Source organism: Echinops telfairi, unplaced genomic scaffold (genome assembly GCF_000313985.2).
Source record: "Echinops telfairi isolate 266 unplaced genomic scaffold, ASM31398v2 ScPeMD7_7400;HRSCAF=8409, whole genome shotgun sequence".
NCBI lineage: Eukaryota > Metazoa > Chordata > Mammalia > Afrosoricida > Tenrecidae > Echinops > Echinops telfairi.
The window spans coordinates 6,827,197-6,838,494 of NW_022111300.1; the positions used below are offsets into that span (position 1 = coordinate 6,827,197).

General features: G+C 39.2%; 1 protein-coding gene across 5 annotated transcripts in view; it reads left to right on the forward strand.

Moving 5' to 3' along the window:
* GREB1L (GREB1 like retinoic acid receptor coactivator) overlaps positions 1-11,298 on the forward strand; it is a 343,344-nt gene that overhangs the window by 56,753 nt on the left and 275,293 nt on the right. The window lies entirely within an intron of this gene.

Genomic DNA, 11,298 nt, shown 5'->3' on the forward strand with positions numbered 1-11,298 from the left:
TTACTGGCTTCTAATTTTACAGGGTTGTGGTCAGGAAATGCACTTTGTATTATGTCCATATGCCTTTCATTACTTTTTGTGGGTTCTGGAGCATCTGAATTGGCTGGGACCCCAATCAGCACCTACCCCCAGATAAATCAGGTCACTTCCCAGAGTCTAGTCTAGTATGGGACCTTTTGCTGATCCACTTTGTAGATCTACTAACTACCCTGTGTGTGTCAGCTACACTAATGTTTGGGGACCTCATTGATGAGCCGACCCAATGGCACCTAACAAATATATAGATATGTTGTATATATACAATAAATATATATCTATATCTCCTGAAGAAATTCAATTTCCTCACTTTGATAGTTGTTCTTCACTAGGATGTCCATGGTTTGCAGTTAGTTAATTGCTAAAATTACAAGAGAACCTGGGAAACCTGAGATAATCCAATAGATAAAGGGAAGATTTATATATATATATATATTCAGGTCACTATATATACACACACACACATATACAAACAATATATATATAGTGACCTGAATATCTGCATGTCCTCTAGCCTACAGGGATAATCCTCTGTATTTTATATTTACCTAACTCTATGGCCCAATCCAGGTTTATCACCAACTGTCTGAGAATTCTTTGGTGGTACCTGTATGGTCCTGGCTTGTGATCTTTCATTGTGAACATAACTTCGGGATTCTGCACTTCAGTCTAACCTAAAGGAGTTACTGTGTTATAATTAGCCATCTATACGTTGCTGTTACCTTAACTCTGACTCATAGTGATCCCATGTATGACAGAGTAGATCTGTACCCCACAGGGTTTTCAATAGATGAATTTTTGTGGGGGGTAGGGGGAGTAGATTGACAGACCTTTCTTCTAAAGAACCTTGTTAATATCTTTGCTTTTCCTAGGGTAGGATTTATGGTTTCTTACCTTCACTTTTAGAGTTAACAATCACAAAATACAACCAAGTAGTGTGAGAATAGATTTTCCTAGCCATTTACAACTTGCATAAATGATGTAATAGTTTTTGGTACACGGCCACAGACATTGCAATGGACGTTTATGGGCAATAAACTAATATGCTTTTGTTTGTATATGTGTATAATCTCATGACCATTTCTTCATGCTTCACCTAAACCTATAGTTATTGATGTTCTCTTGACTTCCTTCAGATGTGATTCAGTCCATAAAACAGAGTCTGGACCCTCTGAGCTACAGGCCAGGTTACTTTCTGTGAACTTCCAGATAAGTAGGGGTTCCTAACTCTTTTACAGTATTAACATTATATCACTTTGCTTAATAGTTATTTTCGTAAATGTGTTACTCCTCTTCGAACTGTAAACTCCTGGAGTTCAGTTTCTGTGTGTGGTTAAAGTTGGTTTGTCCTTTCTTCCTAGTCAAAAACTTTAAAATAGTGGACATTTAAATATGTTTAAATTTAAAAAAATTTAAATTCAATTTTTTGCCGAAGGTAGAAAGAATTTGGCTAGCCCTCCACTTAAATAGGCAATCATTTTCATGCTCTTGCTTGGAGTGTACAACTCATCAAGAAATTGTCATGGAAGTTTTTAATTGTCTTATATTTGCTTCTTTACTAATAACAGTCCTCTTAGAGATAAGCATATAATAAGTTTATGCATCTACACTAATAAAATAACAAACAGAGTGGAACAGCCTTATAGCCTCTGTGTTCATGTTATTGGACACTTACAAATTTTTTATTTCTTTTGATTCTTTTAGCCTATCTGCCTGAGGTTAATATCTAACTAAAGCATCTCATTAAAATAATGAATCATAACTTGAAAAATGCTTGTAAGGGGTCCCAAATTGAATAGCTCTGTATCAAATTTCATGTCATAATAAGTTGTTATTTAGCAAACTTAAAATAGTCAAAAATTACAATGAAGACATGTAGGATAGATGACTATGTTGGCTCCTCAAGAAGAGGAGGCTCTGTATAGGCTGGTTTTGCCTTCAGAGTTCAGATGCCCTGGAGGAGCGCACACTTGTGTTTGATAATGGAGACTAGCTGTGCTCTCAGTACCTAAGAAAATAGACTTCTATAGTGCAGGGGAATATATGTGAGCAGTACTTCTCAAATTATGGTGAAACAGACTTTTTTTTTCTTTTCCACTTGGTTGGGCCAATAATTTTATAAAATATGGTAAAATTACTAGAAAAAATGAATCTTTAAAAAACACAAATTATAACTCTCATTTTTTTTGCCTGATCCATACCATGATATTTTCTTTTTTTTAATTATTTAATCATTTTATTGGGAGCTTGTACAATTCTTACCACAATCCATCCATCCATGTGTCAAGCACAGCTGTATGTTTGTTGCCATCATTTTCAAAACATTTTTTTTCTACTTGAGCCCTTGGTATCATCTTCATTCTTCCCCCTCCCTCCCCGCCGCCCCCCCTCATGAACCCTTGATAATTTATAAATTATTATTATTTTTTCATGTCTTACACTGTCCTACGTCTTCCTTCACCCACTTTTTTGTTGTCTGACCCCCAGGGAGGGGGTTATATATAGATCCTTATGGTCGGTTCCCCTTTCTACCCCACCTTCCCCTGTACCTTCCCAGTATTGCCACTCACCACTGGTCCTGAGGGGTTCATCTGTCCTGTGTTTCCAGTTCCTATCTGTACCAGTGTACATCCTCTGGTCTAACCAGATTTAAGGTAGAATTGGGATGATAGTGGGGGGGGAGGAAGCATTTACGAACTAGAGGAAAGTTGTATGTTTCATCATTTATACACTGCACCCTGACTGGCTCGAGATGTCTCCTCCCTGAGACCCTTCTGTAAGGGGATGAACAGTTACTTACAGATGGGTCTTAGGTCCCCAATCTGCACTTCCCCTCATTCACAATGATTTGGTTTTTTGTTCTTTGATGCCTGATAACTGATCCCTTTAACACCTCGTGATCACACAGGCTGGTGAGCTTCTTCTGTGTGGACTTTGTTGCTTCTGAGCTAGATGGCCACTTGTTTACCTTCAAGACTTTAAGACCTCAGATGCTATATCTTTTTATAGCCAGGCACCATCAACTTTCTTCACTACATTTGTTTATGCACCCGCTTTGTCTTCAGCAATCCGGTCGGGAAGGTGAGCATCATGGAATGCCAGTTTAATAGAACAAAGTATTCTTGCATTGAGGGAGTACTTGAGTGGAGGTCCAATGTCCATCTGCTGTATACAGTAGCTTTTCCCCTGTGCCTCTTTTGCGTGTTTTTTTTTAAGCTTACTTCCTCAGACTTATGTTGTACTTGTCCTTTTGTACTTGGTTTACTTCACTTAGAATCATTTCCTCCACTTCTTTCCATGTGTCGATATGCTCCATGCGTTCATCACTACTTTTTAGCGATGCTTAGTACTCCGTTGTATGCATGTACCACAGTTTTTTAATCCAATTGTCAGTTGATGGAAATTTGGGTTGTTTCCAACTCCTTGCAATCGTGAACTGTGCTGGGATGAACACTGGAGCACAGATGTCTGGCCGTGGTTTGTTTCTTGCCTCTTCTGGGTATATGCCCAGTAGGAGGATTGCTGGGTCCTATAGTAACTCAATTTCCATCTGTTTTAGATATCGCCAAATCAATTTCCGTAGTGGCTATACATACCTACAGGTCCACCAGCAGTGGATGAGAGTTCCTGTCACTCCACAGCCTCTCCAACATGTGTTGCTTTCTGATTTTTTGAATTGGGCTATCTTTGAGGGTATTAGGTGGTATCTCATTGTTGTTTTAATTTGCATTTCTCTTATAGCTAAAGATCTGGAACATTTTCTCATATGTTTATTGGCCATTGGGATTTCTGCCCTTGTGAAACGTCTGTTCAGCTCCTTTGCCCACCTCCTCAGTGGGCAATTAGTTTTTTTCTTTTTGGAAGCTAGCAGAGTATTGTAGATTTTAGTAATAAGGCCTTTGTCTTCTGTGTCATTGCTAAAGATGTTTTCCCAGTCTGTGGGCTCTCTTATTAGTTTCTCGGTGAATTCTTTCTATGTACACATATGTTTTATCTTCATTATATCCCACTTGTCAATTTTTGCCTCCTCTGTGTTTGTGTCCTTCCCTATTTTTGATAGCCTATGTATTCCCTGAGCCAAAGTTCTCAGGTTTGTCCCAATTCCCTCATTGATGGCCCTAATAGTTTGGAGTTTTACCTTGAGGTGTTTGATCCACTCTCAGTTTATTCTTATGCATGGAGTGAGATAAGGGTCTTGCTTCATTTTTCTGCATGTAAATATCCATTTTTTCCCCAGCACATCCCTGTTGAAAATGAAAAGCCTTAGAAACAGATAATGGTGATGATTGTACATGTGATGAATGTGCTTAATACCACTGAATTGTACGTATATAATGTTGAAATGGCAAATGTTTTGTTAATATATAGATTTAACACAGTTAAAAATAATTAAGCAAAGAAATGAAAAGGCTGAGTTTCATCATAATGCTATTGTTTTTCTTAAGTTTGTTCTTAAGCATAGAATCAGATTTTTTGAGACCTAAAAATATCCCTTTAATATAAGCCTGAGGAACTTTTGTATGCATTCATTTTTCAGATAAATTCTGAGAGTATGTGGGAAATAATAATTTTTAATAAAAAGAAATCTGTATTTGCTTGGCATATCTTCACCTGTCTTGAATTTAACAGAGAAATTCTGTTGTAAAATTGAACTTTAGATAGTGCCTAAGAGGTTGTTTTTAGCCAGTAAATACTATAGCACTTATGTTGTTGTAAGGGGCTCTGGTAGAATAGTGGATCATGTGTTGGCCAATGGCTTATGTGTTAGCCTGTGGACCTTGCAACTAGCCCTCTTAGGGATAACGATGGGGTTCTCTACTGCTGTAAAGAGTTAACAGTCTCAGAAACTCAGGGTCACTGAGTCAACATTGACTTGATGGCAGTGATATTTCTGTTGTTGTTAAGTGTTGAGTTGATTCTGAGCCGTAGCAACCCTATGTATAACAGAAGGACATACTTATAATTTCTGTGCCATCCTTACAATCGTTCTTATGTTTGAGCCCATTGTGGTGGCCACTATTTGAATATCTCATTGACGGTCTTCCTCTTTTTTGCTGCCCTTCCACTTTACCAAGCATGATGTCCTTCTCTAGGGACTGCACTTTCCTGAGACAAAGTCTTGCCATTCTTGCCTCTAAGGAGCATTCTGACTATACTTCTTTGAAGACAGATTTGCTTGTTGTTTTGGCAGTCAATAATACTTTCAGTATTCTTTGCCAACACCATATTTCAAATGCAGATTTTTTTCCTTCAGTCTTCTTTATCCAGTGTCAAACTATCACATATATATCTGGCAGTTGAAAATATCATGAATTATTGAATCGTATGACATGTGGATAAAGTACTAATAAAAAATACACACACACACACACACACATCATGGCTTGAGTCAGGCATACCTTAATCCTCAAAGTAACATTCTTGCTTTTCAGCACTTTAAAGAGATCTTGTGCAGCAGATTTACCCAATGTAATGCATTGTTTGATCTTTTGACGGTTGCTTCCTTCGAGATTCATTGTGGATCCCTAAGTAGTACTTATACAAATGGATAATAATAAGCTCCATGGAGTTACTTTTAATACAAAAAAATTCAAAGGTGTGCAGAAAAATTCTGCTTAACTTTGTAACAAATACTGTGGGAAATATAAAATATAATACCAGTCTAATAGTTATGGGATGCCTCCTACATATTGTTATTTCATAAGCAACATTTGAAGAGTATTTTGAAATTTACAAGGTAACTTATTTTAGGTTATTCTTCACAGCAAGCTTGGTAGGTAGATATTACCACCATCTTTTCAAACGAGGAAACTTGAGAACCAAACTCAAGTTGTCTGTGGCATAATACTGATAGCATCGGCAGCCAAGCCCTTTCATTAACTCATAAACACACCATATACTGTATATACTTGATTATAAGCTGACCCGAATATCAACCAAGGCACCTAATTTTACCACAAAAACTGCATAAAAAATGTGCTGAAAACTCAGCTTATCAGGTGCATAAGTAAATGTGGCAATGAAAGCTGATGGTGCCCGGCTATCAAAGGATACAGCATCTGGGGTTAAAGGCTTGAAGGTAAACAAGCAGCCAAGAAAGCTGATAATGACCGGCTATCAATAGATATAGTGTCTGGGGTCTTAAAAGCTTGAAAGTAAACAAGTGGCCATCTAGCTCAAAAGCAACAAATCCCACATGGAAGAAGCACACAAGCCTGTGTAATCATGAGGTGTCAAAGGGATCAGGTATCGGGCATCATAGAACAAAAATTCAAATCGTTGTGAATGAGGGGGAGTACAGATTGGGGACCTAAGACCCATTTGTAGGCAATGACATCCCCTTACAGAAGGGTCTCAGGGAGGAGACAAGTCAGTCAAGGTGCAGTGTATCAATGATGAAACATACAACTTTCCTCTAGTTCCTAAATGCTCCCCCCTCCCACCCCACTATCATGATCCCAATTCTACCTTACAAATCTGGCTGGACCAGAGGATGTACACTGGTCCAGATAGGAACTGGAAACACAGGGAATCCAGGGTGGATGATCCCTTCAGGACCAGTGGTGAGAGTGGCAATACCAGGAGGGTAGAGGGAGGGTGAGTTGAAAAGGGGGAACCGATTACAAGGATCTACATATAACCTCCTCCCTGGGGGATGGACAGCAGAAAAGTGGGTGAAGGGAGACATTGGACAGTGTAAGATAATGACAAAATAATAATCATTTATAAATTATCAAGGGTTCATGAGGTTGAGGGAATGGGGAGGGAAGGGAAAAAATGAGCCTGATACCAAGGGCTCAAGTTGAAAGCAAATGTTTTGAGAATGATGATGGCAACAAATGTGCAAATGTGCTTGACACAATGGATGTATGTATGGAATGTGATAAAGAGTTGTACAAGCCCCCAATAAAATGATTTTTAAAAACTCAGCTTATACATGAGTATATATGGTACTTTGTATGCCAAGACACGTGTAATAAGAATGGTGAGGGCCATATGAACAACAATTTTGAGATACTGTATATCAAACTAGAGACGTACTTCGCTAATAGAAGGCACCCATTTTTTCAATGACTTTTCCCTCTTCCATGGGATGATGAATGCAGACCTTTCTCCAACTTTCTTCCTCTCCCTCTCAAACCAATCTTGTGTAAGGGAGTTTGAGAATAACCTGATTTAAGAGACTTGCCTTGGTTTTAAAAACTGTTCATCTTTTCACCATTTTGTGTGAGTACCATGTTCAGTTGTGTGAACTTAGGGTAGGATATGTCTTAGTTATCGCATGGTGCTATAACAGAATGATCACAGGTGGGTAGCTTACAAACAGGAATTGATTCTCTTTCAGTTTGGGGGCTAGGAGTCTGAATTCAGAACACTGGCTCTGGAGGAAACCAAACACTGGCTTTCTTTTAGCTATGGAGAAAGATGATTCTCTCCTTGTAACATCTGTAGGACAGATGTTCTTTGGAAGTTTGGAGTGTCTTGACATCATCTTCCCCCGGGTCTAGGAGATTGTGAGCACAAGAACTCTGGGTTTAAAGGGTGCACTGTGCTCCCAACTCTTCTTTCTGGATGGTACTGAGGTCACTCTGTTCACTTCTCTCTCTGGTAAGAAAAAAGATGGTTCAGACTACGCCCAGGGGAAACTCCCCTGACATCAGATCAGTGCTGTGATCTGAGGAATGGTGTTGCATCCCACCCTAATCCTCTAATTCCCTTACAACTGATTAGCTGGCCCATCACACCGTATCATGGGAGGGTATTATATCATTACATAGCTGCCAAGCCACTGAGAATCATGGCCCATCCAAGTTGATACATATTTTGAGGGATACAATTCAATCTATGACATTCTATCCCTTGGGTCCCCAAAACTCATGTCCTTACCATAAGCAAAACACTTACCCTATCATATCATATCATATATCATATATCATATATCATATCATATCATATCATATCATATCATATCTTCCCAAAAGTGGTAAGTCGATTCCAAGTCCAAATTCTATCCTGGGCTAAAATTCCTCTTCATTTGTAACCTTGTTCAAGATTCAGGATTTGGACAAAGCCAGTGGCAAAGAAGCGTGGTGGGCTCAACCATAGGAACAATTGTGAGGATGGCTCAGGACTGGGCAGTGGTTTGTTCTGCTGTACATGACGTTCTGTTGCATATCATTGTGCATTCTAGGGGCTCTGATTTACTGTAAGGAAACTACTAAAAATGTCTCTCATTCCTTTAGTGTCCCTGAACTGTAATGGTCCTTAGGAGCCCTGGTGGTGTAGTGGGTTATGAATTGGGATCCTAACTACAAGATCAGCAAATGATGGGGCTTCTACTTTTGTAAACATTTATAGCCATGGGAACTCACGTGGGCAGCCCTATTCTGGTATGGGGTTGCTGTGAGTCAGAACTGACTTGATGGCAATGAGTTTGAGATTTTTAATATAAATTGTTCATATAAAATATCAGTGACATTTTGCTTATTATTGGCTTAAATAGTTATTTGTGCTGCTTGACTTTGTCTTCAGTTTACTTTGTATTCAGTCTTGCCTTTGATTTAGTGGACAGAGAGCAATGATCCATGTTTATCTGAGCAATCAAAGTGAAGTCACTGTGATTGCATGGATAGTTTTCTGCTCTATCTGGGCAGTTAATCAAAATCGTGTTGTCAATGGGTGATATTTGATGGTGGCAATGCCATTATCTTAGCAGCAGGACACATCTTTGGTTGCTAATAACGGCCTCTAAAATTATGAGAGCATCGAGGTTTTCTCATTGTCAACACACAGTGTTTCTAGAAAATGCAAAAGTATTCTATCAGAGCTACTTTTTTTCAGAGCCTACAGCACATTAGATGCAATGACTGAACTAGATGAGAATGTAAGGTTTAAAGGACTAAACGTGATTGTGGTGATGATTGCACAACTCTTTTTTTTTAATATGTGTTAACTATTGAATTGCATGATATGTGAATTATATATCAATAAAACTGTAAAAAATAAAGAGGAGCCCTGATGGCGTGGCAGGCTACCCATGAGTTGGACTGCTAACTGCAAGGTCAGTAGTTCTAACCTACTGGCCAGTCCTAATGAGAAAGTTGAGACTGTCTGTTCCCATAAAGATTGGTAGCCTTGGAAACCGTATGGAGGGTTCTTTTGAGATGGAATCAGCTCGATGGAAGTGAGCTTGGTCTTTGGTGGGCATGTGTGTAAAAACATTTACTAGTGATTTTTCAGCCTACAGGTCTGCTGCTACCAAGTTTCTGGAACAAGTAAAGTAGAATTTGGCTTGGGATACTGAACAGCATAAACACCTAGTTTTCTGTCTTATTTTGTTAATTACTCTGAACTACCAAATGAACCATTTCAATTATCTTCTAAATATAGCCCAAAGACGAGAGGGGGTGGGGTAGTTAATGAATGATAATGGTAGTACCATATTTTTTTCAATGGTAAAATTAGTTTTTTATGCCCTCTTTTATACTTAGGTTGCTTGTATTTGATACAAAATATATGGCATCTTTTGGCATTTAAATAACTAAGTTTTTGGGGGGATTTGTTTTGATATTGCAATACTGTAATACTACTGTTGTTACTTGTAAAAATAGATCTTTTATAGATGCTTATCTAATCCTTAAATACAGAGTCTCGACGGCACAATATGTAAGAGCTCAACTGCTAATAGAAAGGTCAGTGGTTCAAACTCAACTTTGGCTCTGTGGAAGACAAAATGTGGTGATCATCTGCTGGAAAGATGACAGTTCTCCTCTGTCATAGACAGTCACTGTGAGCTGAAATCAACTAAATGGCATACAGTCTCAATTCTTACCTAGTAGGCAGATGGCTATATTTCCCTTTTCTAAATTGTAGTTTGGATTTTCCCTCATCAAAATAGATGTTCACATCTCAAGTTTAATCTTGCTTTACTGTATAAGTTTCCATTGTGATCTGGTTTTTTAAATGAGACTTTCCCATTTGAAAGTTGTTTTTAATCAGCCACATTTGTCCGACTGACAATAGGATTTATCCAGTAAAGCACTCTACTCTACAAATAAAGCTATCTATATTTCTAATGGCATCCACACGCAAAAAAACAAACCAAACCAAAACAAAAAATACCCAACTATTTCAAGGCTAAGAGTCTGTTCTTCAGCCAGATGATCACAAATCATAACCTAGCCCTATTTTATCCCATCCCACTCCCCCAGCCATACTGAGGACTTGGTACCATTGTTCTGAAACCCAAGTCTTCTCCACATCGGTGACTTTGTACACACGGTTCCCTAGAATGCTGTCCCTGTCCCCTCCTCTACAAGCCTGATGAAAATTTGACGCATTTCAGCTTTCACACGTTACTTTAGTGAAGCTTTTCCTGACTTGCCCACCTGTTGTCTTAGAGGGCATGTCTCAGCAGTGGGTATACAAGTCTGTTTCACTAAAGAGCAAGTGCCTTCTCTCTGTTATGTTCTTAGCACCTAGTGCAGTATTTAGTACTCAATGTATGCTTATTGACTGACTAAATGGTGAGAGGTAGCCTTTGCTATTTTCACTAATTGATACTGTTAAAGGAAGGAAGAAGGAAAGAGCCACCGCCCCATTCCCCCCTGCTACTAGAGAATAAAGGGAGGAATAAGTCTGCAGGAAACCAAATGTGGATCAATGGTGGCCTTATAAAGTCCCCTAGGCTTACCTGCTTTCCTTGTGAGTTAGATTTGTTTCTGTCAGCTGACTCTTGGTGACCCCATGCTTAACAAAACAAATGTGGCTCAGACCTGAGCCATATTCATGATCATCAGTATTATTTGAGTCCATCGTTGGAGCCATTGTGTCAGCCCTTCTCATTGAAGGTTTCCCTCACCTTCACTGGCCCTCCACTTTCCCAAACCTGGCCTCCCTCTCCAGTGATCGGTCTCTTCTCATGATATATGCAAAGTAAGCAAGTCAAAATCTAGGATGATGTTCTGTGATCTGTAGGGTTTTCTATGGCTAATTTTCAGAAGCAGATAATAGGATTACTTTCTTAGCCTCAAGGGCTCTGCTAACATCTGTCCACCATGGATGATCCTGATGGTCTTTGAAAAATCGGCATCCCCTCCCCCGAGAAGAATTTATCTCAAAGGATGGCATTGAATCTGCAGCTTCGGGAGAAGGATATATCTGACCAGAGCACACAGGAGCAGATGACAGGGGAGGAGGAGAGACTGGAGCACATCCTGGCCCACCAGGCCTTGAGGACGATGACCCCAAATAGAGCAACCA